This window comes from Mytilus californianus, unplaced genomic scaffold, assembly GCF_021869535.1.
Source record: "Mytilus californianus isolate M0D057914Y unplaced genomic scaffold, xbMytCali1.0.p SCAF_15, whole genome shotgun sequence".
NCBI classification, from domain to species: domain Eukaryota; kingdom Metazoa; phylum Mollusca; class Bivalvia; order Mytilida; family Mytilidae; genus Mytilus; species Mytilus californianus.
Window position 1 is genome coordinate 21,384,251 of NW_026262637.1, and position 23,459 is coordinate 21,407,709.

Here is a 23,459-nt window from a genome sequence, read left to right on the forward strand (position 1 = left end):
TGTGCATCTCCTTTGTAACAAAAAAAAAGATATCGACAAAATTCTTTATCTAAATTGTTCGTTACATCCTCAGGAATTTTTGGCTAATTGGATTCGAAGCGATTCGATGAAATTTTAAAGGAGTTATCTACCTTTACCAAATAAATATGTCGGTTTGTTTTTTTAACTCATAAACCGTTAACCGTATAACCCTGGAATCTTTTAATTTGAGGTCCCTAGGTCCTAACTTAGAAAATGAGGTCAAAGGTCAGGATCAAGTTCTCAATTTTGACTTTTCCTTTTTTTTTTGCATTTTCTCAAACACTTTTAAAGATATGTATGAATCAACAAGTGCAAAATGTTTACTTTATTGTAATGAAGATATGTTACATTTGGTCTGAAACGATCTAATGGCATCTTATAGGAGTAAGTGCCCCTGAAATGTCCAATTATAAGGTTAATTGATTATTACTTCAACTTGGTTCATTATAAAGCCATATGACCTTTTACAAAAGGTTGGATGAAATATGACCTTGAAAAATGACAACCGGAAGTGACCTTGAGAAAACCGGAAGTAGCCATTTTTGCACTTTCTTCATGGAAAAGTACTCGGAATCCATATATTTTGTAATTTTAATACATTAACTTATCACTGAAGACTAAAAATCACTTTCGATAAACCGGAAGTGGCCAATTATCTCCTGGTTTACAAGCAAAAGTATATAGAAACTATATATTTTTGGAATCAGTGTGAAAGAAACTATTATATGAGACCGGAAGTGACATCTACTTCACCGGAAGTAGCTTATTATCTCCCTTATTTCACTCAGAAGTATATAGATTTACCTTTTATTAATATAAAGTCTTATTTGACATTCAATTAATAAATTATGATATATGCCTCATTTTTATAACTTCATACATTGCTTCTGTTGCATTCTATGTTTGTTTTTCCAATTCACTTGAATTTAAATAACTACATAAGTAATAATTCTGTACTATTAGAAGACCAAATTTGATACTGAAAGTACAAACATATTATCCATAAAGAGCAAAGCCAAGCATCCAAATCATAAAATTTACAAAACAAATGAAAAATTTCTTTTGTGTTAGTTATAACTCGTATACGCGAATTTCCTCTGTCTCTGTTCAAACTGACCAAATCACCATTCGTGTTGAAACCTAGAATTAAAAAAATAACCTTAATCAAATTCCTTAACGTACAGAATTCTGACTTGATAAATTAAAAATATTGAGAATGATAAAAGTGATCGAGATAGAGCAATCTGTGTAGTAAATGTTAAACTTTTTTCTTCTATTCATTGACAAAAACAGCTTTACTTTTATCCTCCTTTTATAATGCACATACAAACTATTCATGGAACGACCATGGTTAATGAATTGGACTGAAACTTTGTTACAGCATAATCACAATAAATGCATATTTAATAGTCCTTCTGAGTTCAAAATTTTATACAAATTAAGTTCCAAAAACTGACTTGTAGATTTTGCTCAGTAATGAATTTTAAAACTGTACAACGAAAATACAATTATTTCACATCTGGAAAATTCTGCCCATTCTTCCTGATTTTGTTGTTGTTGGCAGATCTGATATTTCTGTTTATTTTTGAAAAACTTTTATAGACTATGGGATTTGGTTGCTATGTCGTTGACGGTTACCCGGATGCTCCTTCAATTGATAACCTGCGTTAACCATATAATTGCCTATGATGAAGGGAAGAATGAAAGTATGAAAATTAACAGACAAATGCATGTGAGAAAGTTTCTAATCATACTCAGTTAGATCACACTTGAAAAAAATATAAATCAATTCATACCATTTGAGCTACTGCAGTTGCCTGAAATAATGCAGGGATAGGAAAATTCTTATCAGTTGTTTCTTCATTATTATTTGAATTAAAATTTCCAAGCAAAGTGAGGGTTAAAAGACGTTTCCCTTAAGATTGGATGACCGTATACAAGACGTTAGGAAACATTTCCCGGTAACACCGGACTTAAGTCTTGTAAAACATGATTTATTTATTAGTTGTAATTGGCTTTGAACTAGTTTCAGTAACTGCGAGTACTCTTAATTCGGTTTTTTTTTGTGGCTATCGATTTTATGTTAGTTGTTTTTGTGTCTCATACCGATCTTTTGAGTTAAGCAAATGCAACTGATATTTTCAGTTTGTTCTTATGTTGTGCTGTAATACCAATGTCCCAGGTTAGGAAGGGTTGAGTGCTCAAAGCATGTTTAACCCCTCCACATTCTTATGTGCCTGTCCCAAGCCAGGAGCCTGTAGTTCAGTGGTTGTTGTTGGTTCATGTCTGTCATATTTGTTTTTAGTAAATTCTTTTGTTATATTTTCCTCAATTGCATTATTTCACATTTTCATGTCGGGACCTTTTATAGCAAACTATACGGTATGGGTTTGTCTCATTGTTGAAGGTCGTGCGGTTGCCTTTAATTGCTTACATCCACTACATTTGAACTTTGGCAGATAGTTGTCTCATTGGCAATCATACCACATCTCCTTATTTTTATGTAGACTCGTTAAGCGTATGATAAATGAACATTTTAAATTATTGACTTTAAAACTCGGGACGGAAACCACATGTAGATTTTAAAAAACCTCCCAACTCAAAACTTTAGATGTCGCCTGCAAGTTTGATGCTAATTATATATGACAAGGCTAAGTTTTAATTGTGGTCTGTTTCCATATTTTTTAATTGATAATTTTTGTACCCTTTCACTTTTTCGCTGTCTTTGACCTTGAATGGTCATATAAATATGATAATTTTTCCATTTCTTGGCACACAGCGATTCAGGTTTTTTATTTAAACGACGGATGTGGGTTTCCTCTAAATAAAACCAACAAGTGGAGCAAGAATCAGAACAGTAAGAAGAAAAAATCAGTCTGGATGTTGAAAAGACTTTACAAAAAATACAGAATACTTAATCATAACAATGAACTATCTTACTATTGAGGTAAAACTATCCGGATTAATATAAGAGATTCAGTTTTGTTGATTTTTATTTTTTTTCTGATTTCTTTCAGTTGTGTAGATAGGCAGTTGGGGAGATTTTTTCAAACGCAACATTGGTCCATTTTGTTCCTTGCCATGCAGGTCAAGCAATCTTGATTGTATATCTTTGTTTGTTTGTCTTTTTTCTCTGAAGGTCACGACTTGAATGGTGTGTTATGTTGCAGTGTCGAGTATTTTTGGTAGTTCTAGTGATTCTTTTTATGATTACTTTATTATTTACATAATATTTGCTTAATTTTGATAAATATGCCAATGTCACTTACCCTTCTAGTGTATGTTTTGCGTCAAAACCCATAATAAATACCAAACACCAAAGCGATCAAAACACATAGGCTTTCAAATTCAACTTGCCTTTTGCCTGAAATTATTTATATACTTCGTGCAAACACATTACCAAAAGAAGAGAAACATAAGGTGTGCAATATTCACGAAAATATCTATGCTTCTTGTTAATGATAAATATATCTAAATAAACGTGAGAAAAAACTGAGAAGAATAACAATTTCATCGGAAGGTAAAAAGCATGATACTCTTCCATAATTATTAAACTTATTCCTTTTGTTTGTACAGATGATTCACTAACCGTCCATTATCTAAAAAAAGCTTAGCCCAAAATTAATGACAATTAAATTTGAAAAATATAAATAATGACGGTTATGAAAACCGTATGTCAGCAACAAAATTGCAAAAACAGTTGATACCGAGTTGAAGCGCTACATTATCGACAAGTAAAGTAAATTATAACTTAATTTAAAAAAAAAATATATATTGTTGCATCTTCACACCTAACTGTGTATTAAATTTTAAATCGATTTGACAGACAGTATTTCAACTAACCGACATTTTTGCAGTTTTTGGTAGGGCTTGTATAGTCTTTGATAACAAAGTCTTTAGATCCTACAGTGCATGTAATCTTTAATTTTTTAATGCACACTGAACCAATGCTTTCTTCAACTGTTATGTTTGTCGAATAAAATACACCAACATGATGCGACCTTGTTTTTATGGACTTTGACTTGGCCGAGTATTTCTCCTGAAAGATTAAATAAACTTTAGTTTAGTGTTTAATATATGTGAATAAAAGGAATATGAGCGTATATGTCATTGAAATAGCAGACCTCCCCCCCCCCAAAAAAAAAAGTATAAACTTTCTGTTTTAAAAGCAGAAGTAAGGAAATTGCGCTTTGTGCATAAATGTTAAGCTTCAAAATAAATGTGTACAGTGCAAATGAAATAATTTTAGACTGAATGGTTCTAGAAGTTTTAAAAATGTCGATCTGAACCTAATAAATTACAGCTTATTCAAATTTTAAGTCATTTTACATATAATTCACGTCAGGAAAATTGACTTGTCCGAACAATACTGTCTTTACGACAAAAGATATTTTCTGGAAACTGACCGAAGTATGAACATCACTATATGTTTGTGATCCCCCCCCTGATAAATAGGTGTCTACCTAGATAGAAATGTTGTATTCATATTCCATGATAGGAGTTTGTTTGATAAATAACATTAACAGAACTTAGGTAACCGATTGAAATTAACTAAATGAGAAATAAGTTATATTTTCAGAAAGGATATGAAGAAAAAACATACCAAATGCCATTTATTCTTCAGCTAAAAATGCTAAACAAACTGGTACTTTCTGGTCTTATAAGAACCACGTAAGTGTAATATAATGCTCGGAACAATATGTCATACAGGAAATTCAACTTTGCCTGCATCTGTGGATATGCGTTCAGCATAGTCACTTAATGAAAGGACATCATCTACATAGTGGAACGTGTAGAAATAGGATAATACTAGCTTCTTTTCAGCACTCGTAAGAAGCTCATGTATGAAGACTGCCTCATATGAATGAAGGAACAAGTCGACAAGAAGAGGAGTACAGCTATTTTTCATGGGAATGCCGATTGTTTGTTGAAAAAAAACACTTTTCCAAAACGCAAGCATCTTGACAGTATCAGTTTAAGAGATTTTTTTTGTTCGAATCAGAGTTTTTTTGTTTGTTGCTGTTTTTATAAGAAACTACGGTTTTCCCCTGCATTTAACACGATAATTGTTTCTACAATGGCCATTCTTTTTATTGAATCACAAAATTCTTTCAATCTTTTTTAAGTTTGAAATGGGGAATTCTCGTGTAAAGGGTTAAAAAGTCAAATGTTTTTATACTAATGAAAGAGGAAAGAGATTTTGCCTGTGTGTAATATAACAGATCTTTGGAATTTTTTAAGTATCCGCATCTGATTCTCTAAAGTAGGTCGTTTTACAATAACTCTAAAGCCCGGCTTTGGCTGCTGTTAAAACTAATGTAAATACTTTGGAAAGAGGTTTCACGGAACACTAGGAAGACACAGCAATATATCATTGTTTGTAAGGACACAAATGTAATTTAGGTATCCAATACAGGGAAGAAAGATCTAGTTTTTCATCTTTGATTGGAATTCTAATCAGTATTTTAAAGCTGGGTTTCAAATTGATTGATTTAGGATCGCGACGTTTCAGGCCTTTGGATAACATAATTAGCAGAGATGTATTATTGACAATCTTCAGGTCATCAGTAATAACGTGACCCACTGACAAGCCGAACTATATATGAATGGAGAACTAGGACAGTTGCAATCACGAGGTTTATGATTGAAGCCGTCAATGTTGATATGCAACACGTGTTTGTAATTGAAACTTTATAGGATGAAGAAATGATATGTACAAACTGATCAATAAAGTAGGAATGTGTTTTCGTTTTAACTGATTTATGATGAAGGATATTGCCTAAGTTGATGGCATCGAGATTTTGTTTACAAGGGAATGTTTTAGAAAGGATGTTTTCTTCGTTCATCTTTTCCAATGCAAACCGGTCTAAAACGTCTTTGACTGGCAATATCCGAGATGATAGCTGTGAGCTTGAATTGGTTTGAATGGAGATTAGAAACAGTGGTTATTTTGATAAGTATATACACATAATACTCCTTATTGATAGGATCCGCTTCCAAAGTTTCAAGCAGCACAGCGCAAGTGCTTTATGGTTGAATTACAAACAAAGCTACGAAACTGTACTATATTGTTTGCCTTACACATGTTACATATTGTTTAAAATTATGCAAAGTAGGAAAAATAACTTGAATATCCAATTAGTAAATGTTATATCAGGAGGAATAAATCCTTACCTAAGCCCGATGAATTTATACTATATTAAGTTTGTTTTCAAAAGAAAGATAACACTAAAGCTTTATTGTTCTTCTTTTTGAATTAATTAATGTAACTGAAGAATATTGCTGGGCATCTCTGATAGTTGTGTCTTTTGTAAAGAATTCATCGTCACCAATTTATTTGTATCAACTACACCTAATATACTCATTCTCCAGTTATATATCATTGCAGACTAGCAGAAATGTTGTATTGATATTTAACTTATCTTACATTGTAAATAACTTCGCACCGTGGTTTAGGGTATACTAAGGAAAACTTTATTTGCACTTCTAATTTTCCGGCTGCTTCGTTCCATGTCGTTGTCACAGTTTTGTTTACTGGATGAACTGTAAAATATAGAAAACTGTTTTTAGAATTCTACAGATAAAACATTGTTAACATTTTGTCAAAGGTCTATTTTTCTATTAAGTTTTTGTTCAATTTCTTCCATCAATGCAATTTTACTGACGCAATTTGTTTCAATCATTTGTATCAATTGAACAAATTAAAAATTCTGGAAATTTGTCAGATACACCAAATATTATTATTTCTATGTGAACATTAGCTTACCTTCAAAATTTCCTAGATTGATTGTCAAATTAAAGTGACATCTTTTAAAGCCGTACACACAGGTATACTCTTTGTTGAGGTCGGAAGCCTGTAATTTGATAATTTGAAGAGCAAATCCATCGTCTGTCTTTCTTTCTTTGAATTTGGAAGAATCGATAGATTTGTCTTTAGAAGTTAAGATCAACACACCTCTTTCCCATTTTCTAGTTGTGCTTTCGTTTAACTGACCGTCAACTTGACAAAACAATTCTACAGTTTCATTTAATATCGCCGGTGAGGTTTTGACGTAACAACACGGAGAAGAATCACTGAAAGATGAATACACTAGCTGAAACATTCAGGGAAAGTAACTAGAACTTTGCAAAAAAGTGAACTTTATGCATAAAAACTAGGAAGCAAATAAATAAAGACCAGATAAAAAGCTTGACTATTATTTTGTGCTGTAAGTTTATGTTGTTTTGAAGGCCAAACAAATAATACGTGCAATGCTGAGTACATTTTTTATCACAAGTTATGCAAGATGTTATGCCTTTTTTATTCGCAACACGGACAAAACATTAAAATGACTACACGTATCATGTGTAATCAATTTATTCTATTTATACAAAATAATTCAAGTATAATGAGTTGCTTCTTAATATTGATTGTTTATTAGGATAGTTAATTTGAAGTGATTTACAATATTTCATCAATATATATTTTTTTCCTCTTTTTTTTTTTCTAAGCTTACTTGGTCATACCAATGAACAACTTAATATATACAGGTCAGGCAAAAGAACTGTTTATACTCGAGGATAAATGCATATATGTCTATATATATATTAATATTAATATAAATAAGTCTAAATTGAAAACAACGTTCAAACCTATGATTGTGTTGGATAAAAACCGCATTTTTTATACGTGTGCATGCAAAACAAATTTCTTGGTAGAGGGGTCTAAATACAGCAAAAAAAGTTTGTTTCTGGAAAATGTGGAAAATAATAATTTGACTCATCACTGAAGAGAAAAAAAAAAATTATTTTTAAAAAATGAAAAAAATAATAATTAATTGTTGCTTATTTAAAACATGAAAAAAAAAAGTTGGACATCGTGTATATTTTAATACCAACTGAAAGAGAAGAAAGAACTCTGACTGAAAAGTGACAGGGGAGTATAAGGTTTGTTTCTATTATTAAATCATTTAATAGCATATATAGTTGCATCAAATGTATATAGTATCACTATCAGTATAAAATTTCTATGATTTATAATATCAGCAACCATATAGTCATCTATCTAGTTCGACCAAACTCAATATGAAGTTGCATGCATGTAGTTAGTTTGAAGTTCAACTAAAACTATTCAGTATTCAGCGACACAAAGGCAAAATTATAAATAACCGATGAAATAAAAAAAATGGTGAATATTAAGTCAAAGAGACAACAATCCAATGAGGATAAAATATCACCAAACGGTATCCATGGTTCTTACATCAACGGCCATGGCACCTTCATACCAAAGGGTAAGCTGAAGATGGTCCCTATTCTTTAAACAGAATTATATACTGGTTCACCGAATATCTACATGTCCTTACAAGTTTATGAAATGAAATTGAATTGAAAAAAAAAGATTGTTTTCAATAGATGGTGAAAAAAATTATTTGTTTTTGATTGGCCCTGGAAAAAATTACAAGTTAATTTTGCTCAATGTAAAAAAAAAATTGTCTCAGAAAAAAATCCATAGCCCCGTAGAAATTATGAGATTGTTCAAATTGATTTTTATGTTTGTATAAACAATTTTTATAAGGGGGATCACTTTCAACGATTTCGCATTTTCAACAAATCGATCTATAGACATGATAGGAGACAACAATAAAAATAATTTACTAAACAGTTATAAAATACTTATGTTGGTCTTCATATTTCATTTCATTGAAACAATTGGTAAACATGGTAAACATAAACGTGTAGAAGATATGCCTACCATATGAATATAATAGAATACTAAATGTGTTAGTTGGACGTTTCGTGGTAAAAGATCTGTCATAATATTTATTGATGAGGAATTAAGATATGAACATATTGTTATATATTTATAGCCTTACTCCCTTTTTTTTTGTATTGCAGTCAATGTAATGGCACGAGTAGTTTCATATGTCCGTAATATGAATGGAATTTACTTAGTTTTCCTATGGTTAACTGTTATCTGATGTAAAATCAGCTTACAAATTATTTGGATCACGACTTGAACTGTCTTTAACAGCTGACAAATCATTTTTTTCTAAGTGAATATTGTACACTAAAAAAGTACAATCCATGGTGTACGGGAGGGGCAACATTTCATAGAAAAGCATAGGTTCCGTATGGAAAAAATGTAGCACGGGAACGCACGAAAGGATGTTTTTTTTAAAAATAAATTCAGATTTGTGCAACATTTTTGCCGACCAGTTAAGCTATGTTTATGTTATCGTTCATGTACTATATCCAAGATTTTTTTTTTATTTGTCTCAGGTAAATGCATGCTTACTCAAAAGAAAAACGGATTTTTCAACAGATGAGATTAACTCGGTGATACATACTTGTCATTATCATATGACTTTAAATATTACTATTTTCATTTTTATTTGTAATACTTCTTGTCAAGAAACTGGTGTTCATAGTTAAAACTAGTGATTAAAAACAAGATATGAGAAAGCATGGCAATACGGATTTGGCTCGTCAACGGATACAAAAATTGTAAAATACAGTTTTATATACACTTTGTCGCTAAGCGATTACTGTGACGGCTAATATATATGTTTAATTTATGTATTATAATATGACGTGCTTCTTTCGCTTTGTAAACAACAGCGTGATAAAATTATCGATATATTTATACTTAGCGCAGACTCAGAGATGCACATCTTGATGGCTGTTACTATTTACCTCCCACGTAAATCCATCGTATCCTAGCCTATGTGCAAACACTGTGGATTTTGTTAATTGTGTTCAAATTGAAATTGATAAAGAAACTACAGAACCGTTATCCCTATTCTAAATGAATTAATGCACAAAATCTTAAAAAATCTATAAAATCCAAATAAAATAAAATTTCGCAAAATTTCATGAACGATCTTGGCGCATTAACGTCATGTGAAAACATGACGTCATAAGAATAAAAACTCTCAAGCTGAAGATTATTCCGTTACGTGTACGCTCTAAATTTGGATAATATCGAATTGAAATGGAGTTTTGAGTAGGTGTTATTTCATTTTCTATTTTATTGCATCATTTGCACATTCATGGATTTCAGCAAGTCAACATGGCGGCTCACTCCTTAGTTACGACATGTCAACTGTGGATTTGACAGTAAATAGTAGCAAACGAAAAAAAATATTTGAGTAAAGAATCATAAGGATTGAACACATTTTTTTAATGGTTATTTAAGAAATAATTCATGCAAGCCTTAGATTTATTTGAAATTTGTAGCTTTTATCTTACAGGGGGTAAAATAGAACAGCCATACACATGGCAATCTTACCTTCGCTTCAGTTTTTCAAATTACCGTATTTGCACATGTCCATTAGAATTGAAATAATTCATGCATGCCATAGATTTGTTATCATTTTCACATGGCCTCGGCCATGTGAAAATTTCCAACAAATCTATGGCTTGCATGAATTATTTCTTAATTGAATTGATTCAAAGTAATGTATCTTAAGATGACAATTCCCAACATTACCAACTAAATCATTAAATTAGCGTCGGGTCCAATTAGGCAATATCGGATGCGTGAGGGCCTAGGTATTATATGTATTTTACCGATTGTGTTCTATTCCTGATCGTCACATTTTGACTGACATCTTTGGTAAATGATCATGGGACCATATTTTTGGGGCATTTTTGTAATCTTATTTACTGACAAAAACCACACAAATAACAATGTACTTATCATTTTAATTAAAAAGTGTTGGTTTGAGGATAATAAGTCTAAAACAATGATTAATTAAGAACTCGAAACATGTTGAAGATAAGAAATACAGAGTAACTAGTTAAACAATCCAATGAGGATAAAATATCACCAAACGGTATCCATGGTTCTTACATCAACGGCCATGGCACCTTCATACCAAAGGGTAAGCTGAAGATGGTCCCTATTCTTTAAACAGAATTATATACTGGTTCACCGAATATCTACATGTCCTTACAAGTTTATGAAATGAAATTGAATTGAAAAAAAAAGATTGTTTTCAATAGATGGTGAAAAAAATTATTTGTTTTTGATTGGCCCTGGAAAAAATTACAAGTTAATTTTGCTCAATGTAAAAAAAAAATTGTCTCAGAAAAAAATCCATAGCCCCGTAGAAATTATGAGATTGTTCAAATTGATTTTTATGTTTGTATAAACAATTTTTATAAGGGGGATCACTTTCAACGATTTCGCATTTTCAACAAATCGATCTATAGACATGATAGGAGACAACAATAAAAATAATTTACTAAACAGTTATAAAATACTTATGTTGGTCTTCATATTTCATTTCATTGAAACAATTGGTAAACATGGTAAACATAAACGTGTAGAAGATATGCCTACCATATGAATATAATAGAATACTAAATGTGTTAGTTGGACGTTTCGTGGTAAAAGATCTGTCATAATATTTATTGATGAGGAATTAAGATATGAACATATTGTTATATATTTATAGCCTTACTCCCTTTTTTTTTGTATTGCAGTCAATTTTTTCTATTTTATTGCATCATTTGCACATTCATGGATTTCAGCAAGTCAACATGGCGGCTCACTCCTTAGTTACGACATGTCAACTGTGGATTTGACAGTAAATAGTAGCAAACGAAAAAAAATATTTGAGTAAAGAATCATAAGGATTGAACACATTTTTTTAATGGTTATTTAAGAAATAATTCATGCAAGCCTTAGATTTATTTGAAATTTGTAGCTTTTATCTTACAGGGGGTAAAATAGAACAGCCATACACATGGCAATCTTACCTTCGCTTCAGTTTTTCAAATTACCGTATTTGCACATGTCCATTAGAATTGAAATAATTCATGCATGCCATAGATTTGTTATCATTTTCACATGGCCTCGGCCATGTGAAAATTTCCAACAAATCTATGGCTTGCATGAATTATTTCTTAATTGAATTGATTCAAAGTAATGTATCTTAAGATGACAATTCCCAACATTACCAACTAAATCATTAAATTAGCGTCGGGTCAAATTAGGCAATATCGGATGCGTGAGGGCCTAGGTATTATATGTATTTTACCGATTGTGTTCTATTCCTGATCGTCACATTTTGACTGACATCTTTGGTAAGTGATCATGGGACCATATTTTTGGGGCATTTTTGTAATCTTATTTACTGACAAAAACCACACAAATAACAATGTACTTATCATTTTAATTAAAAAGTGTTGGTTTGAGGATAATAAGTCTAAAACAATGATTAATTAAGAACTCGAAACATGTTGAAGATAAGAAATACAGAGTAACTAGTTAAACACAGATAAATAGCATTCCCCTTTCCTTTGATTTTATTTCTAGAAATACGAAGGATTTTCTACCTCAGGAATAGATTGCTTTAGCTGTATTAGGCAACATCTTTCGGAATGTTTTGTTCTCAATGCTCTCCAACTTGGTATTTTATTTGACCCTTTTAACTTTTTTGATTTTTGATTCGAGCGTCACTGATGAGTCTTTTGTAGACGAAAAGCGCGTCTGGCGTACACAAATTTTAGTCATGGTATCTATGATGAGTTTATTTCCATAAGAGCTTTCTATGGGATTATGATAAAGAAAAGATGACCTGATAATTTGATTTAATGTCGCTTTATTGCATGTAAATACAATTAGCACCGACATAAATAGCATACTTCAATGAAGCAAAATATATGAAATTTTATAAATGTGATTAGAAATTTCTATACAATTTTCAAATGAAATAACACGTCTCTTATACAATCGAACAGGTATATGCCCATATATGAACTGCAAAAATATAACTAAAATTCGTTATTGAAATTTACGCTTAGAATATAATGAATATAATGAATATAACTAGTTTTCTGGTTTTCATTATTCCAGCAGGAGGTAAATATAAATGTCTTTTGTTATGACTGCACTTGGTAAAGTATCTTAATTTGTTCAAGTGCCTAGCAGAAGATTTGGATAAGCATGATTGTAAAGGCTGTAAGTAGTTTTGTAGGTGTAAGTTTATAAATATGTCGAAATGTATGATATGGCTTTTCTATATGATTCATTTGCAACGAAACAACATTGCCTGTCAGTACAAATCACAAATCACAACAAATGAAATGGCAATGAAATTATAAACCTACCTGGCCAATGAAAAAGAGAGCCAGACCACAAATAAAAGTCTGCTTATATATGTGTTTCCACCTTTTGCCATATTTCAAATTGACAGGCTTAAAAAAGGACAAAGATTACATAAAACCTGTGGTGCTGAGTGTATTTGCAACACTTCATAAAATATTAAGCACTTTCCCACTTTACTAAAAATATTTAAAAAAACATAAAAAAAAAAGGTCTATATTTATACTATGAGTGGGATGGTTCCTACTGTGTTTCAATCACTCAACCATAAAATGTATGATATTCAGCAAGTTAAGTTACGTATAGTGAATGTTCAAAGCAGTACTGCGTTCAATATTGAGGGCATACATATCATAGTCATCTACTTATACAATCCAGTCTGTTGCAATGTTCAGGTAGCTCAAGGAGGTCAGACGAGCAATCTAATACCGGGTATGATAAATGTTAGCTGATTTAGTTCTGTTATTATCCGTCTGTTTAGTCCTTGTATCATCTCCTCTAAAACAGTCAAGTTCAACTTGGTTGTGATAACTATTTTCATTATAATGTGGGGTAGCCAGTTTTTTGTAAATAATTGGTTAGCCGTTCAGATTATTGTAAGGCATTGTAAATACATTCTAATCAACTTTTTGCACGTTGTTTGTACTGCGGCATCACATCATTGGTTCGCTACGAGCCGACAGAAAATTTGCTCGTCACCCTTGTGTGCTTGCATGATCTTTTCGTAGTTAGATTTACGTAACACTGCTCCAGGCTGCCTTCGAGTAGAACGGAGTCCCATTTCCACTTCCAAAATTTTTGTTTGGTAAATTTACAAGCATAAAATGGTGAGAGAATTTCGATTTTTCACCCCGATTCTTAAATTGAGCACATGCACTGGTTAAAATCATCGACAATCTGTCAAATCAATTACACATCTGTATAACTAATGCACATATTTCACTCGTGATGTTTGATTGTCACCATAAGAAAAGTTTGTTGCTTCTAAATTGATTTCTAAAAGTTGGTTTGAGGCCAGTGTCCTGTAGTACTTTTGCTTATATATCTGAAATAATGTGTCAAAGAGACAACAACCCAGAGCAGAAAACAGCCCAAGGCACCAATGGGTCTTTAACACAGCGAGAAAATCCCGCACTCGTAGGCGGGCTTCAGCTGGCCCCTAAACAATAATGTATACTAGTTCAACGAAAATGGACGTCACACTAAACTCCGGTACATACAAATGAACCAAAATAAAAAAAAACATACAAGACTAACAGAAGCCAGAGGTTCTTGACTTGGGACAGGCGCAAAAAATGCGGCGGGGTTAAACATGTTTTGAGAGATCTCAACCCTCCTCTATACCTCTAACCAATGTTGTAAAAACAAACACACAGCAATACGCACAGTAAAACTCAGTTTAAAAGAAGTCCGAGTCCGATGTTAGAATAGGTAACAGAAGAAACTAGTAAGCAAAATGACAATGATCAACACAAATTTACAAAGGACTACTAGCAGTTACTGACATACCAGCTCCAGACCTCAATTAAACTGATTGAAATATTATGTCTTCATCATATGAAAATCAAGCACAATCCCTACCGTTAGGGGTTTAGTATCATACCATCATAAAATAAATGAGAAGAACATAACCCGTATCATGCCAACAACTGGTTTTAGAATAAATGTGTTTATTTCGATGCAAAAACCCTATGAGTAAATCAATATCAATTCCAAAAAATGCCATCTTGAAATGACCTGACAACAGTATCGTAATTATATCCCTTCTGAATAAGTCTTTTTAAAGGCTCGGTAAGCTTTTGAGGTGAATGACGACATGTTTGTGCTTTTTATAGAATATTACCATAAAATATGGGATGTGAAATTTCTGAACGTATAAGATGTGTGCACGTTGACTTATATTTACGAATCCTTAACTTGTTATTTAACCTTGTGTGGAAATGTAGAGATGATCGGATTCTGAATTATGAATATCAGTCTCTACCTTGATACAACCTGGAAATGGGTAATGTTGATACGGATGACACTGAAGAGCCTTGTAGTTACTTACAGGTTGCATTTCTGTAAATATCAACAATGCAATTTCCCATAGGAACTCCTTTCACGGCTAAAACTGTACCACTTTTAATATGAAGTTTTGAAAAAAAATATATCATAGAATGGAAAGTTCATATGCACTACTATTTCTTTCAAAGGTCAAAATATATGGCTGTGCGGCATATTTCAACGTTTATATGCCCCGAACTTCTAAGAGTTTAAACTTACATTAAAATTCTATACTACCCCTACCTTGACTTAAGGATTTCCACAGATTTCAATTTTATCGCTATGAATATGTATATTTACTGGTAATCTTCCCAAGTTATGTCTCTACAAGATGAAACATAGAGATCATATCCGGGAACCAGTACGTAAACAAAATTAGTTATCTATAAATATTATATATCTCCCCAAAAGAGGCGTGGTTTGAGAAACAGCTGTATTTACAAATTGCAACTTACAAGCCTCGGAGCACTTTCAATAATATCGTCGATTTTAGTTGAGCTCGTTCCATTTGGGTGAACATATGTATTATCATGGCCTAGTCCTCTAGGAGTATAAAAACAATGTTCTATTATAAAATCTAAGCATAGCTTTTCTCTACTATTTGGTTTATCCCTGGCAATACTTGCATTTATATCACCAGCAATAACGATATCACAGTCATGATGATTTATACTTCAGGGCCCGTATGCATGAAGCTACTCAAGTTAAGATTTTCCTTAGTAAACACTTAAGATAAGGAAATTCCGCCCTTTTTACCATAGTGGTATGCATAAAAAATCTTAAACTAAAAAAACGCCTAAGATTATACTTAAGTATAAGACCTACCTTAAATTTCCAAAAATTGAGAAAATCAGTCGAAAGTATGCGTTTATACAGAACAGGGATAGCTTAGCTACCATTTAATTGATTAATATTATATCAGTTGTATTTCGTCTACTTATAACTATATATCAACGACCTTTTTACTTTCATAAAATCACGTATACATGATATAATCAACAAAATCAAGAGTTAACAGAGGGTACTTATATAATTTTATTCTCCCCTTATGTCTCAATCTCGCCACTGTGTATTCCGAAAAGTACTCACAGTTTTGACACGCATGGCATTAATGCTATAATTTTTTGTTGTTGATTCCCCTGTTAGTGCATGCTTACATAAATAACATTGAACGTAATATTGTTTAACTACACCGCCTGGTTTCCTTTGTTTGTACAAAACAGTATGAAGGAAGCGATGAAGAAATTGAGTCATGCAAACTCCTGTTTTCTGGGAGGAGGGGGTAACATTTGATTAAATTTCAATTATATAGTTTTATTCTAGAGATATAGGGAACATTTTCCTTGGATTTGTTTCACTAACTGTGACAAAATCAGAAAAGTTTTAAGACCTACTCAACTGAATTCGAATCTATAAATCTATATAACATATTCATGATTAAAACCGTATTCAATTATTTTTCATATTTCCTGAAATATTCAGTGAGATATTGCTGTTCCCGAAAATAATGTAAAGCAAACATCAATTAATCAATCAATTCCCTTCCAAGCCCCTTTCATCTCTCCTGCAATGCATGTGTAACAGTAGGGGGAAGTTTTGCATTACAAATATGTTCTTCTTCCCATCCTCGTCCATTAAAACAACCTTTTCTCTTATGCGCAGATTTGGCATTTGTTCGGATATTATAGTTGGTTACGTATTGTTTTAATTTTTTTACACACCAACATCAATGTAATCCCTATTCTTAATAAAAAATATGTATTGTTCAATCACTGTAAATAATCAAAACAAACTTTTGCACGGATGAGTAAATGCGATGAGCTAACATATATCATACGGTAGTTAGAGAAAGGTTCCGATAGTTAAGTGAAGACTTAAGTAATTTTATGCATATGACTTAAAAATTTTACTTGACTAAGTGAATTCTTAGTGAAATCTAAGTTTAAGGAACACTTAAGTTAAGATGTTTTATGCCGAGAACTATATCAGAAAATTCATAAAAAATTTCGAGGTAGCCATTGTCAGCATCAGCCCTTCTCTACACGGCATATATACACCAATTAATACCAGTAGTTTGGGTTTAATATTCATTTTCATGACATTAATATGCAATGATTGGTCTGGCTTTGCAATAACTGAGTTTGAGATTTCATGTTTGTAGCAGACAGGTGTCTCGCCAATCCATGAAATAGAATTGGTGTCGTCTACACATGTGACATGACATATGTACAAAATGTAATTTGTCAAAAGTTTTCATTTCCATTTATAACCAAATCTCCTGTAAAATGAGAATATCTTACATTTTTTTTCAATAGCATAAGACACGGTTTACTGGAACGGAAACCATTGATGTAGAATACCAGCCTAAATTTACGGAGTTTGTTGGAATAGGTTGTCTGATCATTTGCTGGGGTAGAAGTGGATTTGCTACTATTATCTTATATTGGCAGATAATTTGCAGTTGCCGATATACCATTAGTGTTAGTTGATGGCGGCTCTGTTTCACCCAGAGCGGTTTTTTATGTTTGGTACATTACTTAAAAAAGGTTGGTTATTTGTGCAAAATAATGGCTGTTGCTCGCTTGGTTTTCAATCAAGTTTCCTAGCTTCAGACGTCTCAGTGTTGTCTGTTTTTAAGTTATCAATACCTGAAGGTTTCATAGTTTCAGTTTTGGCAGGTTGTGTGTGTGTTCATTAGTGTCATGAGATCTGTGACTACTATTTTTTTTAATGTTTCATCCTTATCCATGACAATGTTTCCATTTTATACATCTACAGTGGTTTCAGTTTAATTGATTTGACAGGTTTTCGATTTTAACCGGATTTTTTTTTGCTGTCCATCCAGCAGGCGATACGGACATTCTCAAGTTCTAGCTGGCAAATTCGCTGTTCATGCTAGTATATCTGCATCATTGGGTTACTGACTTTTGTGGTACAACTACTCTGATGTAGCGCACTGGAGTTACTTTTAGAATGGTGTCCGTTATCGTTGTTATGAATACACTCCAACAATAAAATGTTCGTGTTTTGATTACGATTAGTGTCGATCTCTTCCATGTCTTTACATTTATCTTCTAATTTGACAATGAGTACTTTTGCAGCAGCAAGTTGTTTCTTTGTTTGATTGAGGTCCAATTAAGTTTTACTTAATTTACCCTCAATCGATTGGAGCTGTTTTCCTTGCTATGTAATTCAGACTTATGCACAAACTCAATATTCTGTCGAGGCATGCTGTGTTTTTGTACGAGTTCTACACAAGAAGCTGAATTTTGTTGTACTGATTCGCTTGCATGAACCAGTTGTGCATTGCTATGGGCAGATTTTTACGACCTGTTACGTTTCTTGTTGGTAGAGTCCAACACGGCATCTTGAGTATTGCTTGTGGTTTTATCTACAGCCATGAACAAAGCGTTACTGTTTTTATATAATTATTCAGTGTTGTCGGTGTGAAAATGATGATAGATAATATATTGACAGCTAGGTATCAGTCAAAGAGCTCGAGGTCTTGCATTTGTACATAGCCTCGACACATATATAAGCTATTTGACATCCCGAGTGCTTTTGATTCCTTAAGTAGAAGGTTAAAACAAGTGTAGTGAAACCAGTGAGTACAGATACAACATTCCACTGAGTTGGTGTTGCATTAAGTATGGCATTTAGGACATATTGCCTTGGAGTCGGTATACTGTATTATTTTAGCATATGTTGTTTTGTCACTCGTGTAGGTATGCCATTTATGATAGTTTCCTTAAATGATTTCGGTTCGGTACTATCAGTTTCGGTTGACGGACTCCTGTTAGTGGACGTAACGACTATTTTTGCAATGGTATTGTCATTTATAGTTAACTGGCTACTGTAGTGTGCCAATCTCGCAAGAATAGACGTAGAGTGGTAGTGGTATTTTATGTTTTATTTTGGATACGGTCTGTTTTGAAGAGGCCTTGGTAATGTGACCCTGTCTATTTTTCATTTCTCTATTTGTACAGTTGGCGTAAGTACTATCAGATGTACACTAGCAATTTAATTTACCATACGTTTGCTTAATTAAAGAAGTCAGTTTATCAAAGCTTTTGTTTAGACTCAGTATGTTTACTACTTCAAGTAGAATATTAAGCATTAAAAAGTATTAACAAGAAAAATCGAACTCCAAGGTAAATTTAACTATAGGGTCTGAATAGCCTGTGTTGCTCACCTGTTACTTCAACAATGGCCACTTTTTTATAATAATCATCATGAAAGGGCAATAACTATATAAAGAGTTAACTGACAATTTCAGTCATGTTGACGTATTTGTAGATCTTGTCCTGCTGATCAATTTTGCTTTTTAAAGTTTCTATCAACATTTGTATCTACTATAATTTTCAAGATAAAGGGCAAAATCAAAAATTAAATGGTAAAAATCATCTTTAAAGAGGAATAACTACAGTAACTAGTCGACCTAAGATTTAAGCCATGATGGCTTGTTTGTAGATCTTGTCTTGCTGCTCATAATTGCTATTTAAAGTTTCTATATATCTATTATAATTTTCAAGATAAAAGGCAAAAATGCCCCAGAAAAGGTAAAAATCGTCATTAAAGAGTAATAACTCAGACGATTTCATCTATTTGACTTTTTTGAAGATCTTTTCTTGCTGATAATTTTTCTTGATTTAAAGTTTTTCGTTATCTATTATAGTTTTCAAAATAACAAGCAAAAATGAAAGAAAATAAATTGGTAAAATTTGGCATTAAAGGGCAATAACTCCTATGAGAAAAACTTGTTTGACGTAAATGGACAGCAGGTAGTTCTCAACATTTATAACGCTTCTGCCTCCAGTCAGATTTTCTCTATTCATATCGGTTTTCAAGATAAAAGACAAAACTTGCATTTTACTCCATATGTTCTATTTTTCGCCATGTCGGCCATGTTAGGTTACAGGCGGGGTCATCAGACATTTTTTTTAAAACTTGATACCCTAATAATGATTGTGCGCAAGGTTTGTTAAAATTAGTGTACCAGTTTAGGAGGAGATTTTTTTAAGATATTAGGCAAAAACGCAAAATATTGGTAAAATTCATCATGAAAGAGCAAGAACTATAATAAGGAGTCATCTGACAAGTTCGTCCATTTAGCTTATTTTAGATCCTGTCTTGCTGATTATTTTTGCTATTTAAAGTTTGTCTTTATCTTTTATAGATATTAAGATAATAGGCAAAAAAGAAAAGGAAAATTATAAAATTGGCCAATTAAGGGCAATAGCTCCTATAAGAAGTCGTCCGAGAGTTTTGATGGAAACTAACAATATGTAGATCTCAACATTCTGATAATTTTACCTCCGTCAGATTTTCTCTATTCATAGTGGTTTTCAAATTAATAGACACAACTTGCATTTTATCCCTATGTTCTTTTTAAGCCATGATGGCCATGTTAGTTGGCAGGCGGGGTCATCGGACAATTTTTTTAAACTGGATACACAAATGTTCATTGTGACTAAGTTTGGTCAAATTTGGCTTAGTTGTTTCAGAGGAGAAGACTTTTATAAGAGTGAACGGACGACGGCGGACGACGGATACCAAGTGATGAGAAAAGTTTATTTGCCCCTTTTGGCCAGGTGAGCTAAAAAGGAGGAAGTTCATAAAAATTGCCAAAATCAAACGTTAGACTATATCAACCAATGGAAAATAAAACAGTTTCAAAGCGTTTTCATTGATTAGAATTCTACTACTGATAATATTACAGTTTATTCTATACTGTTGTTTTTATTCAGATTCTTACTAATATGTGTTCCTCAACGACTAGGCCATTTCTATCGGTTTTATTGGTAGTATCATAAATGATATATTTGGAGACTAGACAACCTTTGACTACGGACTTAATTTCCTCATATCATGTCGCTGAGAGCTCAAGTAATAAATTGGCATGGTTTACCTCAACACTAATTTGGCTATCTCTACTTCTGCCTTCATTTTGCCTGACATGGCTCAATCGAGGTTAGGTGCATATGGGATTGATGCATCATTTTTCACATTTTTATCTATACTGTATACAGCTAGTGTCAATGTTTGACTGCCTCTGTTCTTGAGATCTGCGCCTAGTAATTATCGTGGCTACTTCGGTCCCTGAACTTAAAAGCGGTATAGGTCACTGTGTGTTTCGTGTTCTATAACTACGTCGGGTGTATGAAATGATAATGATTGAGTGAATTGAAACGTAGCAGGGACAAAACCGCTCAAAAATGATTCAGAAATATGCATAAAATGGTACCAGTTCTTACTAAAATAGTCACTGGATAAAAGTTCTATTTACACTTTTATGAGCTTAGCAAGATGGCGTCAACCATGCCGGTTCCCTTACCAGGTCTTATCCTATTTTGCGCATGCGTCTTAACTCCGCCGATCTGTTCCTCCTAAAAGAGTAGCGGAATCACCCGAGGATGCCGATTCCCATTTAGCTTTCTTAATAAGGATATATTTTTAGACTAGACATCCTTTGACTACGGACATAATTTCCTCATATCATGTCGCTGAGAGCTCAAGTAATAAATTGGCATGGTTTACCTCAACACTAATTTGGCTATTTCTACTTGCTGCCTTCATTTTGCCTTACCTGGCTCAATCGAGGTTAGGTGCATATGGGATTGATGCATCATTTTTCACATTTTTATCTACATTGTATACAGCTAGTGTCAATGTTTGACTGCCTCTGTTCTTGAGATTTACACCTAGTAATTATCGTGGCTACTTCGGTCCCTGAACTTGAAAGCGGTATAGGTCACTGTGTGTTTCGTGTTCGATAACTACGTCGGGTGTATGAAATGATAATGATTGAGTGAATTGAAACCTAGCAGGGACAAAACCGCTCAAAAAAGATTTAGAAATATAAATAAAATGGTACCAGTTCTAACTAAAACAGTCACTGGATAAAAGTTCTATTTACACTTTTATGAATTTAGCAAGATGGCGGTTCGTTTCTTATTTTGCGCATGCGTCTTAACTCCGCCGATCTGTTCCTCCTAATAGAGTAGCGGAATCACCCGAGGATGCCGATTCCCATTTTGCTTTCTTAATAAGGCCTTTTAATAAACATAATATAATGTAGAGTCGATTGTTTCAAACAAAAAAGTTTATGAATAAACTCATAAATATATACCAGGATCAAAATTTTGTTCGCCGGAAGCGCGTTTCGTCTACAAAAGATTCATCAGTGACGATCGATCAAAATTGAAAGACTTACCTTTTCTATCGAAACGTTTTTTCCGTTTTGCACATTTCAAAATATTATGTGGACTTTCAAATTAGGTCACACGTTCCATTTTGAGCTTCTTTTACAGAACTCTGTTATATTTCTGAATTGATATGGACAGTTAAATGACCGTTTCACAAAGAGTTTATTATAAATGATAAAATGTGTCAACGGCCATCTGTGTCGTCTCATTTCTTAGGGTGATCCTTCAATAAAAAAAAAGTTTTATTTTAGATATGTATGACATTTATTCTATATTACACATATATTTCGTGTTCTTATCATTTATTCAATATGACTGTTAAGATTTCATTTTTAAATTAGTTAATGAAAGGCAAAACAAATTCTTGTGTCACTGAAAACACTGAAAACGTATTATTCATAATCATTTTGTACCAAATACTAAGGAAAAATTAACTGTCTAAAAATTGTACTTACTTCACGGATACCTTTGTATGAATCAGCCGGGTAGATTTATTCAAATATGTAAAAGTAACCAGGCTTGGCACTGAGCCATTACACGGTAGGTATAGTGTCCGGCTGAGATCGTGTTTTTTTTTTAAATCGGTCCACTTTTTTCGAGTTATATTATATGCGATTAGATCGATTTACTGCTATTTTGCAAGTATATTCGTTTTATTCATGACTGTTTATCTTATTCTGAATACTATACATATTTGAGCACAAACTAAGCACAATGTTCTTGAATTTCACTAAAAATTCAGCTTTTTACATTGTCCGTGTTTTTTCGATAGCATTTTATTTAAAACGTCTATATTTTTTAACAAACGGTCCGGGTTTTTCAAAGAAAATGTGACTAAGAAAAAAGGCATTCTTTGCATATAAAATAGACGTTTTTCTAGTTTATAACTGTAATTTAGTGAAGAACAATACTATATATTACCAAAAAGTCACAACAACATATTACAATGTTGATAAAGTTTAACCATTTTCGATTTAATGCTAATGTTCTGCACTCAAAACATTTTACAATAAAATTGTAGTATTACGATATATAAGAAATCATTGGGTCCTTTTCAAAACGGTCTTCAGAACCGAGTACAGGGGACCTATAACCTT

The 23,459-nt window shown here is 32.6% G+C and overlaps 1 long non-coding RNA gene across 1 annotated transcript; it reads right to left on the reverse strand.

Moving 5' to 3' along the window:
* Window positions 1-751: 751 nt before the first annotated feature.
* LOC127725648 (uncharacterized) lies at window positions 752-22,859 on the reverse strand. The gene is made up of 7 exons (XR_007993087.1): window positions 22,818-22,859; window positions 22,371-22,585; window positions 6,788-7,095; window positions 6,449-6,564; window positions 3,865-4,060; window positions 3,291-3,385; window positions 752-1,161 (listed from the first exon to the last, which is right to left on the reverse strand). It is a non-coding gene; the product is annotated as an uncharacterized LOC127725648 (long non-coding RNA).
* Window positions 22,860-23,459: the final 600 nt, after the last annotated feature.